The 13,715-nt window shown below is 42.2% G+C and overlaps 1 protein-coding gene across 1 annotated transcript in view; it reads right to left on the bottom strand.

Moving 5' to 3' along the window:
• LOC126281618 (guanylate cyclase soluble subunit beta-1) overlaps window positions 1-92 on the bottom strand; it is a 198,408-nt gene extending 198,316 nt beyond the window's left edge. The window contains exon 1 of the mRNA XM_049980738.1: window positions 1-92. This exon is cut by the window's left edge and continues 92 nt beyond it. The gene's annotated coding sequence lies outside the window, so the exon portion shown is untranslated.
• Between the last annotated feature and the right edge of the window lie 13,623 nt (window positions 93-13,715).

Raw genomic sequence — 13,715 nt, 5'->3', positions numbered from 1 at the left:
CGTGGCTGTCGATATCTGGCCGCCGCTGGTGGCCTCTCTCGGCGCTTCAGGAGTTTCCTGCCGGCGCCGACAGGTGGCAGGAGAGGCTGAAACTGCGGGGCAGCCTGAATTAGTCGTAGCTCGTATCTGGCGTAATCTGGCTACTTGAGACTGTTCTTGAAATATTCCGCGGACATAAAATTTTCATCTTCTTACACTCGTTCTAAAATTGAAGCTATACCTTGAGACTCAGTTTCTTCTTCACTGGTGTCCCTTTACTCTTTCTGACAGTCACGTATGCCTTTATCCGGAGTCCTATTAATGACATCGATTGCCATGTCGTTTATTCTACAGTAGAAATGCCTGTCTTGGCCTTCATACTATACAGTGATCGAATTCAGAAATAACTACTTGCTGGCCAGCTCCTTTAATACACTTGCCATATCGCTTTTGTGGCTGCGCACCCGGTTTCCTGAACTGCTACGATTCATCAACTCCGTTTCAACCAGTCTACATATACAACCAACAAGTGGCTGCTTGAATTAATCACTTCCAGCAAACGGTCAGTAATTGTAGGGTAAATATTCACAATTTTCCAACCTATGAGACCTATAAATATTTGTCACAGTTTTACTGATTAAGAGAGACACAAAACAGCTGATACACTAGCTTCCAAAATAGGACATCTGACTTATGATGTCTAGACTGGGGTTATAGAATGGTTAAGTTCCACAACTACCTCTACATCTAGATGCATACTCTGTGAACCACTGTGAATTGCATGGGAGAGGGTCCACTGTAACAGTTATTAGGCCTTATTCCCATTCCATTCATGTGCGAAGCACGGGAAAAATGATTGTGAAATGCTTCTGTGCCTGCTGTAATTAAACTAATCTTAACCTCACGATCCCTGTGGGAGCGATATGTAGGAGCTGTAGTATACACTACAGTCTTGCAAAATCGGCCATTCCTCGCGCGTATGGTTGCCGGATTAGCGGAAGTGCCGGATTGTTGAGAGTGTCTAAAATTTAGTATAACACATATGTATTGTATTTTATCAAATCCAAAGATGCATTCCTTTTTAGAGAAAACTTAGCCCTTGAATGTGTTCACGCATATTAGTATCACTCGACATTCACTATGAAACATGTCCCGGAGTTTTGGTTGTCACCATGATGATACGCGACGGTAGTATGGTTTGTCACACAACGGCTTTACAAGCATTTCATAGGTTCAGCCATGTTTCTGATTGTTGCATAATGTATTCCAGGAAGACGTCTCCAGCTTCAGCACGAGCGGTTTAAGGTAGTCTCATGTTCTCCTTCTATGTCCTCTTCTTCATCAGTTTCATCGTAACTTACCTGTGATCTTATGATTGCCCCTTTTCTGCTGAAGTTTGGTCGTAAATAGTTGCTCATCCAACAATGTTGTCAGCAACAATGGTTTTCTGTGAAGAACCTAAGTTCAGTTTATATCTAATTTTAGTTTCTGCTTGAGGTATAGAATAACGTGTTTCCCTTTAGAAGCCACGATAATGATCCATAAGGAAAGCCACAATTTCAAAGTGTACAGGAGTGTTGAACATTATAATCAACTAACAAAATTGTTGCAGACGAAATTTCATTATTGTAGGTGTCATTTCAGGTTGAACGACTAGAAGCAGGAAGTGTGCCGGATTACTGAGCGGCTAGACTACTGAGGGCCGTATTAGCGAGAGTTTAGTGTATTAATTCATGAGTAGAGTTTCTCGGAATTTTTTCCTTCTATCTTCAAGAGTCTGACAATTTAGCTGCTTCAGAGTGTTTTTGACACTCTCTCATTTGTCAAACAAACCTATAACCACTTGTGCTGTTCTTCTCCATATACGTCCAGTATCCCCTGCCAGTCCCGTTTTGTAATGAGCAATATTCTAGGGTAGGTCGCACGTGATTTGTAAGCAATCACCTTTGTTGACTGATTGCATTTCCCCAGTATTCTACCAGCAAACCGAAGCAAGGTATCTACGTTATCCGTGACTGACACTATGTGCTCGTTCCACTACTTGTCTCTACTAAATGTTAACCCAATCATTTGTATGTGTTTGCAGATTCCTGCTGTGACTTCTTAGTATTATATTCATAGAATATTAGGATTTTTAGTTTTGTGAAGTACACACTTTTACATTTACTTACACTTAAAGCACGCTGTCGATCATTGCAGCACTCTGAAATCTTAACAAAGACTGACTAAATATTTGTACAGCTTCGTTCAAACTGTATTTCATTGTATATAACTGCAGCATTTGCGAATAGTTTGAGAATACTCTTAATATTGTCCACAAGCTCATTAATATGCAACACGAACAGCAAGGGAACCAACACATTTCCCTGAGGTACACCCAAACATTCTTCTCGTACATATCTCGATGAATCTCTATCTAAGATGACCTAATGCGTCCTCCTACCAGGATATCCTCAATCCAGTGACATATTCCGCCTGACTCAAGGCATGATCGTACTTTTGATCACAAAAGTAAGTGTGGTACTGAGTCAGATGCTTTTCGGAAATCTTGAAATACTGCAGCTATCTGACTTACTTTATCAATGGCTTTCAGGATGTCAGGTGAGAAAACTGCGAGTTGTTCACATTATCTTGTTTTCGAAATTCAAGCTGGTTCGCGTGGAGTAGGTCGCTCTGTTAGAGGTAGATCATTATGTTTGAGCTCAGAATTTATTCTAAGATCCTATAGTAAATAGATGTCAAGGATACTGAACAGTAGTTTCGTAGATCATTTCTGCTAGTCCTCCTGTTGACAGGTGTGACTTGTACTTCCATTTGGCTACTGACCTGTTTCTGTTCGAAAAATCTACTGTATATTATAGTTACCAGACGGGCTAACTCAGCCGCAAATTGGGTATAGAATCTGACAGAGTTTCCATCGGTTGCTGGAGCTTTGTTCAATTTTACCCCTCCTGTTGGGTATATATCTGTTCAGTGCGTGGTCAACTATTCTTTCAAACTGGAGCCATAGTTCCTCTAAATTCTTCTGTCCAGAGATAAAAATTCCTAGTTCCTCACGGAGGTACGACACTACTGTTTCTTTGTTTGTTTTAGTTGGCCTTTGATATTTGGTACTCATCGAGAAGCTGTACTGTTCGTATGCTACACTACTGGCCTTTAAAATTGCTACACCACGAAGATGACATGCTACAAACGCGAAATTTAACCGACAGGAAGAAGTTGCTGTGATAGGCAAATTATTAGCTTTTCAGATCGTTCACACAAGGTTGGCGCCGGTGGCGCCACGTGCAACAAGCTGACATGAGGAAAGTTTCCAAGCGATTTCTCATACACAAACAGCAGTTGACCGGCGTTGCCTGGTGAAACGTTGTTGTGGTGGCTCGTGTAAGGGGGCGAAATGCGTACCATCACGTTTCCGACTCTGATAAAGGTCGGATTGTGGACTACCGCGATTGCGGTTTATCGTATCGCGACATTGCTGCTCGCGTTGGTCGAGATCCAATGGCTGTTAGCAGAATATGGAATCGGTGGGTTCAGGAGGGTAATACGGAACACCGTGCTGTATCCCAACGGCCTCGTATCACTAACAGTCGAGACGACAGGCATCTTATCTGCATGACTGTAACGTATCGTGCAGCCACGTCTCGATCCCTGAGTCAACACATGGGAACGTTTGCAAGCCAACAATGATCTGCACGGACAGTTCGGCGAGAGTTTGCACCAGCATGGACTATCAGGTCGGAGACCATGGCTGCGGTTACCCTTGACGCTGCGTCACAGACAGGAGCGCCTGCGATGGTGTACTCAACGACGAACCTGGGTGCACGAATGACAAAACGTCATTTTTTTCGGATGAATTCAGGTTCTGTTTACAGCATCATGATGGTCGCATCCGTGTTTGGTGATATCGCGGTGCGCGGTGAACGCACATTGAAAGCGTATATTCGTCATCGCCGTACTGGCGTATCACCCGGCGTGATGGTATGGGGTGCCATTGGTTATACGTCTCGGTCACCTCTTGTTCTCATTGACGGCACTTTGAACAGTGGACGTTACATTTCAGATGTGTTACGACCCGTGGCTCTACCCTACATTTGATCCCTGCGAAACCCTACATTTCAGCAGGATAATGCACGACCGCATGTTGCAGGTCCTGTACAGGCCTTTCTGGATACAGAAAATGTTCGACTGCTGCCCTGGTACCAGTCACTAGTTTTGATAAACTGTGGTATCATGTTGAAGCTACATTGGCAGCTCTAGCTGTACACGTCATCCAAGCTATGTTTGATTCAATGTCCAGGCGTATCAAGGCCGTTATTACGGCGAGAGGTGTTTGTTCTGGGTACTGATTTCTCGGGATCTATGCACCCAAATTGCATTAAAATGTAATGACATGTCAGTTCTAGTATAATATATTTGTCCAATGAATACCCGTTTATCATCTGTATTTCTTCTTGGTGTACCAATTTTAATGGCCAGTAGTGTAGATTGAAGGCATTGCGTTGGTTATAATGTTCGTTATAATGATAATTTGTGGTAGCACAAGAAGAATCTACGCGAAATAATACGCTCACACATGGCAGGCGGAAAGTCCAGACGGCTAATGGCATTCATATACACCCGAGCTTGGGAGCATGTAAACGTACACAATAGAACGAGTAGTTGCTGTTGTCCGCATTTGTGACTGTAGTGTCTGTAGTGTACATAGTTCCGCGTAGTCACTACACAGTTCCGCGGACACAACTTTCCCACTAGAGCGCGCCCCGCTAAGCACAACAGAGCAGGCGCAGCGCTCGTCCGTCTCCGCTCTACGAGATGGCGCTGCCATAAAGACAGACGAAATTCTGCTTCCGCTGATCCGCGTATTAATATGTAACGCAGCCAATGAGATTACTGCTAACGTAGAACCTTTTCTCTTCGCGGATCACACTCGCGCAGTGATACATGAACGCTCGAGGTATTATAACGAGTGTACAGACCTCCGATTAGTCAGTCAGTATTTTCTGCACCAGTCTGCATTTGTCTGTAGTCAAGCTTCAGTCTGCGCCTAATAAGATTATCATATTCCTGTACATAGCTATGAAGAAAATTGTATAGACACTTTGTCACGTATCAGAGATATGTGAAAATAAGATTAATGTACTAAGACCAAAGGAACTTCAGATTGTCAATTGTAAATAGCATCCAGAATCAAGTTAAGTAACGTTTATGACTGTTATTATTTTAATAAATGGGTGTGAAAATTAATCAAGTGCTGTTTAAAGTTGGTCACCGTCAATCTGCTACTCTAAGCGTGCAAGTGGCATTTCTATCGTCTGACCTAACGGCAGAAGATAAACAGGCCACGATAAGACCACGAGACATATTGCTGACACTCGCCTACTTCGCTAGAGCGACCAGTCAAATAATCTGATGGTGTGTGTACCGAAGGTCTTACAGTACGCCCACCACAGTGTCAATCTGATTTTCTTTGTGATGCAGGAAAGTGCTCTACTTTTCACCTCCTCTGGGCTCTTTTTGCTTACAAGTCTAACATTCGGCCAGTCCACTTTTCGCTTCGGTGAGACGACAGAGTTCTCATGTGTAGCCTTTGCCACGCCGGAACGCAAATTATAGCTCAAGGATGTCATGAATATTCTTGTGAAAAGTAACGCCAAAGATTGTAATGATATTTTGGAGTTTTCTTCCGATGAATAGTTGGACGCATTTGGACATATTGCTGAATCCTCGACATCACGAACAGAGGATTCTTCCTCTTAAGACGGAAAAGAAGATCACGTAAGTAAAACTTCGTTAGAAAAAGGAAGTATGACTGGACCGATAACCATCCAGTGACGAAACGACACCGCTTTTGAACACATTTAGCAGGTTAGAAGCAGACTTCGAAGAGTCAGGTAGTCATTTACATATTTTTTTGTACGTAGTGTCAATGTAATTACTTTCTTTCATCTGTATACAGATCCATCAGTATTATAAATTTATTACTGAAAAATTGACACCAGTACTCAGAAGATTAGCACGCTGGAAGCATATGGAGCCAGCAGAATTTTATTGCGTCCTAGAGTATTCTCTGCTTAGCCCTAGAAGTAAAAAGTTAGAGGTGGTTGAATATTGGTCGAAAGATTCTTTTCTTGAAACACCAATATTTTCTAATGTAATGGCCAGGGACTTGCACAAGGCCGGCTGGAGCGGTGGAGCGGTGGAGCGGTTCTAGGCGCTACAGTCTGGAGCCGCGCGACCGCTACGGCGAAGCTTCGAATCCTGCCTCGGGCATGGATGCCTGTGATGTCGTTAGGTTAGTTAGGTTTAAGTAGTTCTAAGTTCTAGGGGACTGATGACCTCAGAAGTTAAGCCTCATTGTGCTCAGAACCATTTTAACCATTTTGAACATGCACAAGTTGATGCTGCGTTTATTGCACTTCAGTGACAATTCCATCGCATATCAAGATATTGTTGTAAAAAAACGTTTTATTGTAGATCACACAAAAAATAAATTCCACGTTGCTGTAGTAACCTTTGGAAACCTAGTGATCGACAAAACTCTGCTACTTTTCAAAGGAAGGCTCCCATATAAGCAGTACATAGCAAATGAACGTAGCCGTTTCAGCATTGGAATTTGCGTCCCTTGTGACGTAAAAACGAATTATATTTTGGATTATGTTGTCTACACTGTTGCCACGACAGAAATAGAATGTGGAAATGCTGATCGGGGAAAATCAGGCGACGTTGTTGTCTGTTTGTTGTTGCCACACCTCAACAAAGGTCAAATCAATTGGTATTCGAGTCACGAATTATTCCTGTGTCTGCATGATAAACGTAAAAACGCCATCGGAACAGTACGCAAAAATAGGAACCATCTCCCACGGATACAATTTGGTTTTTAATTTCTGTAATTATTTTTTATTTGCGATAGTAGCAAGAATTGTCCAAAATTTGAGCGTTTTCACTGTGCACTACTCACTTTATACAGGGTGTCACAAAAAAGTACGGCTAAACTTTCAGGAAACATTCCTCCCACACAAATAAAGAAAAGATGTTATGTGGACATGTTTCCGGAAACGCTTAACTTCCATTTCAGAGCTCATTTTAGTTTCGTCAGTATGTACTGTACTTCCTCGATTCACCGCCAGGTGGCCCAATTGAAGGAAGGTAATGTTGACTTCGGTGCTTGTGTTGACATGCGACTCATTGCTCTACAGTACTAGCATGAAGCACATGAGTACGTAGCATCAATAGGTTAGTGTTCATCAGGAACGTGGTTTTGCAGTCAGTGCAATGTTTGCAAATGCGGAGTTAGCAGATGCCCATTTGATGTATGGATTAGCACGGGGCAATAGCCGTGGCGCTGTACATTTGTACCGAGACAGATTTCCAGAACGAAGGTGTCCCGACAGGAAGACGTTCGAAGCAATTGATCGGCGTGTTAGGGAGCACGGAACATTCCTGCCTATGACTCGCCACTGGGGAAGACCTAGAACGACGAGGACACCTGCAATGGACGAGGTAATTCTTCGTGCAGTTGACGATAACCCTAATGTCAGCGTCAGAGAAGTTCCTGCTGTACAAGGTAACGTTGACCACGTCACTGTATGGAGAGTGCTACGGGAGAACCAGTTGTTTCCGTGCCATGTACAGCGTGTGCAGGCACTATCAGCAGCTGATTGGCCTCCACGGGTACACTTCTGCAAATGGTTCATCCAACAATGTGTCAATCCTCATTTCAGTGTAAAATGTTCTCTTTACGGATAAGGCTTCATTCAAACGTGATCAAATTGTAAATTTTCACAATCAACATGTGTGGGCTGACGAGAATCCCCATGCAATTGTGCCATCACGTCATCAACACAGATTTTCTGTGAACGTTTGGGCAGGCATTGTTGGTGATGTCTTGATTGGTCCCCATGTTCTTCCACCTACGCTCAATGGTGCAAGTTATCATGATTTCATACGGGATACTCTACCTGTGCTACTAGAACATGTGTCTTTACAAGTACGACACAACATGTGGTTCATGCACGATGGAGCTCCTGCACATTTCAGTCGAAGTGTTCGTATGCTTCTCAACAACAGATTCGGTGACCGATGGATTGGTAGAGGCGGACCAATTCCATGGCCTCCACGCTCTCCTGACCTCAACCCTCTTGACCTTCATTTATGGGGGCATTTGAAAGCTCTTGTCTACGCAGCGTTGTTCTGCTTTTTATGTCCTCCTTCCTCCGTCTGTGGTGGATTATGTTGCTGCCTATTTAGCAGAATTCCTCAACTTCATTTACTCCGTGATCCCTAATCCTACGTTGAGTTACCCACTGTTCTCATTTATGCAACTGTCATTACTTTCCTCTATCTTCGATTTACTCTCAATCAATTTTCTATACTCACTAGACTGTCCATTCATTTCAACAGATCCTTTCACTTCCACTGAGGATAGCAATGTCATCAGGAATCTCATAATTGATTTCCTTCCACCTATAATTGTAACCTCACTCCTGAATCTTTCTTTTCCTTCCATCATCGCTTCTTTGATGTATAGATTGAATAGTAAGGGGGAAAGACTACACCCCTGTCTTACACCCTTTTTAATACGAGCACCTTGTTCTTGGGTTTTCACTCTTATTATTTGCTCCTGGCTTTTGTAAGTATTGTATTTTATCGGTCTCTCCCATTGGCGTGCCCCTATTTTCCTGAGAATTTCGAACATCTTGCACCACTTGACGTTGTAGAATTCCTTTTCCTAGGCTACAAATCGTACGATAGTGTTCATCCTTCATTGGTGTTGCTTCCACTATCTAACGAAACGTCAGAACTGCCCCTTGGTGCCTTTACCTCTCCTAAAACCGAACGGTTCGTTATTTGACACGACTTCAATTTTTCTTCTTTCTGTGTATTTTACTTGACAGTAAATTCAATGCATGAGCTATGACGCTGATTGCGCGATAATTCTCACATTTTTCAGTTCTTTTTGTCTTTGGAACTGCGTGAATGATGTTTCTCCGGAAATCAGTAGGTATATCACCAGTTTCACACATTATAGAAACCAGCGTGAATAATCGTTGTTTTTCCACTTCCCCTAATGACTGTAGAAACTCTGATGGAATCCCTCCTACCTTGTTCCACCTGTAGGCTTCGAAAGCCTTCTTAAATTATGATTCTAACACTGGATCCCGTATTTCCTTTATATGAACTCCTGTTTCTTCTCCTTCTTAAATTATGATTATAACACTGGATCCCGTATTTCCTTTATATGAACTCCTGTTTCTTCTCCTATCACATCATACAAGGCCACCCCCTCATAGATGCCTACAGTGTATTCTCCCTAGCTATCCGCTCTCTCCTCTGGTTTTAACAGTATATTTCCCATTACGCTCCTAATGTTACAGCTCTTGCTTTTCATTTAACCGAAGATTGTTTGACTTTTCCTTATGCTGAGTCAGTGCTTACGACAACCATTTCTTTTCAATTTCTTCACATTTAGCCATTAGCTTCCCCGCACTTCGTATTTATTTCATTCACAAGTGACTTGTAGTTTAGCGTTTCTGATTTTCCCTGAACATAATTGTACTTTTTCCTTTCATCGATGAACTGAAGTATTTCATTCTCTATTCCGGTGTGTTTATTTGACAGGCTTTCAACGTTCTATGTACCAACTTTCAATGTCCTGTTCCCTGCCAATAATTTTCGCAGAGAGTTTCTACCCGCTCTCCGAGGCTCCACTTTAGATTCTCAAGCTCGTAGAAGGTTTTAGTGGATAACGGGGCGCTGTCCCATTGACCCAACCCCCAGCTTGGAGGACCAGGATTTGATATCGGAGTTTATTCCCTTAGGAGGGTTGGCAATAAGAAAAGAGTAGGTAAGATAATCGTTCAATCAGTGCTATGCTACGAATGAGAACTATGGGTCTTAAAAGCGGATCTCAAAAGAACACTAATAGATGTGGAAATTGATTACTTGCGTAGGAGTGTCAAACTACCAAGAATCGAAAGGGAAACTAATGATGAAATAAGAGCTAGAATGAAGGCAAATGAAACTGAAAGAATTGAAAGAAAATCATCAAAAATGGTACGGATGTATTATGAGAATGCCAAATCATCGGTGGCCAAAGATGGTTTATGAATGGAAACCACCTCGCAGACGTAAGCGCGGAAGAGCACGACGTTCTTGGACAGACCACATAAATGGAGTAACGTAACAAAGCAGCATCGACAAGGAAAATTGCTGGATAAAGAGGCTTGGCAGAGAATAACAGGAATACAACAATATGTTGTTATTAATTGACATTTGCATTAATTAATTCTGTAATAATAATAATAAGTCATAAACGAAGTGTTTCTTCTGTTACCCAAGGTTTCTTCTTTACACCTGTTTTCTTTCCAGCTTTTGTGACTGCACTTGTTTCCATTCCTCATCAACTGAACTGCCTACTGAGCAGTATCTGTAGCCTTACAGAACATTAAGCGCATCTCTTCATTCCTTCGTATTTCTGCATCCCACTTCTTTGCATATTGATTCTTCCTGGGTAACAGCTTGAACTTCAGCGTACACTTCATCATTTCTAAATTGTGATGTGAGTCTCTATCTGAACCTCAATACCCCTTTCATTCGAGTATCTGATCTTAGAACCTCTGCCTGATGTAATCTAACTGTGATCTTCCCAAGTCTTTCGTTCTTTTCCAAGTATAATCGAACAGAGTATTCGTTATTACTAGCTGAAATTTATTGCAGAATCCAGTATTCCTCCTCACTCATTCCTGCTGCCAAGTCCATATTCTCCCGTGACCCTTTCTTCTACGCCTTCCCCTACAACTGCATTACAGTTCCCATGATTATTAGATTTTTACCTCGTTCCACATACTGAATTACTCGTTCTATTTCCTCATATACTTTCTTCATCTCTTCATCTTCAGCTTCCTACTTCGGCATGTATAGCTGAACTGTCCTTCTCAGTGTTGGTTCGCTATCAATTATATGGTAACAACCCTATCACTGAACTGTTCACCCTCTCCGCCCTACATTCCTATTCATAACGAATCGTACTCTCCTATAGCATCTTCTGCTGGTGTTGATTCTACACTATATGATAATCTGAGCAGAATTCCTTGTCTTCCTTCCATTTCACTTCATGGACCCTCGACGACACGACTCGTAGAAACTTATCCTTTCTCTGGTTATTTAATCTTTTTCTCATGGTCACACACCACTTAACAGCCAGCCCCCCTCTCCCCTCTCAGAATTTGGAACATTTTTCGCCGTTTTGCACAGTCGAATGCTTTTTCCAGATCGACAAATACTATTAACTTGTCTTGATTTTTCTTTAGTCTTGCTTCCATTCTCAACATCAGCGTCAGAATTTCATCTCTGGTGCCTTTACCCCTCCTACAGCCAAATCGATCGTCATCTAACACCTCCTCAGTTTTCTTCTCCATTCTTATGCTCATTATTCTTGTCAGTAACTTGGATGCACGAGCTCTTAAGCTGATTGTGCGACAATTCTCAAACTTCTTAGCTGCTGCAGTCTTCGGAGCACCAACGTGAATAGTCGTTTTGTTAGCACTTACCCTCAAGGGTTTTGGAAATTCCTTCTGCGTTATTTGAGCTTAAATCATCCAAAGCTCTCTTAAATTCTGTTTCCAGTACTGGATCCCCCATCTCTTCTAAAATGACTACTGTTTTCTCTCCTATCACATCAGGCAAATCTTCCCCCCTCATAGAGGCCTTCAATGTATTCAGTCCACCTGTCCGCTCTCTCCTCTGCATGTAGCAGTGAAATTCCCGTTACGCTCTTAATGTTACCACCCTTGCTTTTAATTTCAACAAAGGTTCTTTTGAATTTGGTATATTCTTAGACAGTCCTTTCGACAATAACTTCTTTTTCGATTTTTTAACATTTTTCATAGAGCCATTTCGTCTTAGCTTCCCTGCACCTCCTATTTCTTTTATTCTTCATCGACTTGTGTATCTTTACTCATGAATGTACCTACACATTTTTGTACGTCCTTCTTTCGTCGATCGGCTGATGTTTTTCTTCTGTTACCTGCTTGCTACCAATGTTGATCTTTCCAGCTTCTGTGATTGCCCTCTTTACAGATATCCATTCCTCTTCAACTGTACTGGCTACTGAGCTAATCCTAATTTATGTGTCTATGTGTAAGGTGTCAGGCAAATCCAACACCTTCCATAAAACCCTGACATAATAAGCAAATCTACTAGTATGTCACATAGCTCCGAATAAATCGTGACATTAAATTAACCAAAGTAATACGAGTAACGAGTGAGCAAATGGAATACCACAGACTAACACAAGAATGCCTAAATGCATGTCGTACCTTCCCACCGTGAGGCAGACGCAGTTCCGAGGGGAGAAACGAGGACAGAGGCCGAGAGCAGAACCGTGTTAAGCTAGAAGGCCCTACGATAAGGGACAGACACCCACATCTCCAGCTAACCACTAGGGCTCACCACCCGCACGTTTTAGCGTGAGACTTTTTCGCGTCTCAGGTACGTCAAGGACCACCCCCCAGCCCATGTTAAAAGATAGGGCCCTCCAGTAGAACAGTATAGATCTTACGACAACGCTGAAAGGACCACACCAGCTGCAGGTTTTAGCGTGAGACTTTTTAGCGTCTCTGTTACGTTGCAAACATTACAAACATTGCCCCACCACGGAAAGTATAACGTTTCTCATTGGATAGACAGAATTTTTGTAGGCGGAGCTTAAGGTTAACATTGAGACCCTGATTGGTCAAATGAAAACACAGCCAGATAGTTTTTTTAAACCAACTTCGGTAAATTGTAGTAAGGAGAAATTAGAAGAGAGTTGGTTCCGAGACGGCGAGCTGGATGGCTGCTGCGCCGGCCGCTGCCGCCCTGACGCTGCCTAAACACCGACAAGGTAATGAACGCACGCGATGCCGCATTTTTGAGCGCATAAGGCTTCACTCAGAACTGCAGAAGTCTCATCTGTTACACCACTTTTTGCGTAATACTAGTGTCGATCGTTAATTAAAACTCATGGTGTTCACATTTGCCACTTGAAGAAAAGATCTGAAACGCGATGATTTTTCTTTTATATAGTTATTGAGAAGCCACATCAGCCACTGTAATTTAAGACAAGTTAAATAAGTAATCAAAGATAATTGAGGGTCACTGTAGACCATTTTGATAGTTTTCTCTTTTGTGAACTTAAATTAAACCTAGATTATAGATGTGATATGGCATAGGTCATCCTTCGATCCATTGTAGAACTTGGAAACCCATTCAGGGAATATTCGTTCACATTTTTGTTGAACGCAGTTGGTTTTTACCATCCTGTATTAAAACATTTCTTTTTATCAATAGTGCAATTTATAAACGATGTTTTGTGAGTAGAATAAAACTTCCAATGGTAAATTTAACAGCTTTTTCGACGTTATTTTACCAGCTAACTAAAAGTAGGAAAGCCTTGAACCCTTTCCACTAAATTTAGTTAGTATTAAGATTCTTTTACAGGGAGTGCAGTGGAGCTGACGCTGAGATCATTTAGTATTTGGTTATGTCATCGCTAGTCTCGCTGAACTCTTCTGAATTCTACATGTCATATGTGGTCTGGCGTCTCCTTACCAGCAACAGGTCCCAGGTTCAAACTAGTTAATTCCCTAAAAAACACGCTCAGAGCGTCGTTGCGCGAAAGTGGTAGGGAGACACGATATAGAACAATCAGACACCACCATGAATGTTTAGATATGGCCTTAGAAAACTTCAAG

This window comes from Schistocerca gregaria, chromosome 7 (assembly GCF_023897955.1).
Source record: "Schistocerca gregaria isolate iqSchGreg1 chromosome 7, iqSchGreg1.2, whole genome shotgun sequence".
In the NCBI taxonomy this organism is placed as follows: Eukaryota; Metazoa; Arthropoda; class Insecta; order Orthoptera; family Acrididae; genus Schistocerca; species Schistocerca gregaria.
This window is presented reverse-complemented; position numbering and strand designations above follow the sequence as displayed.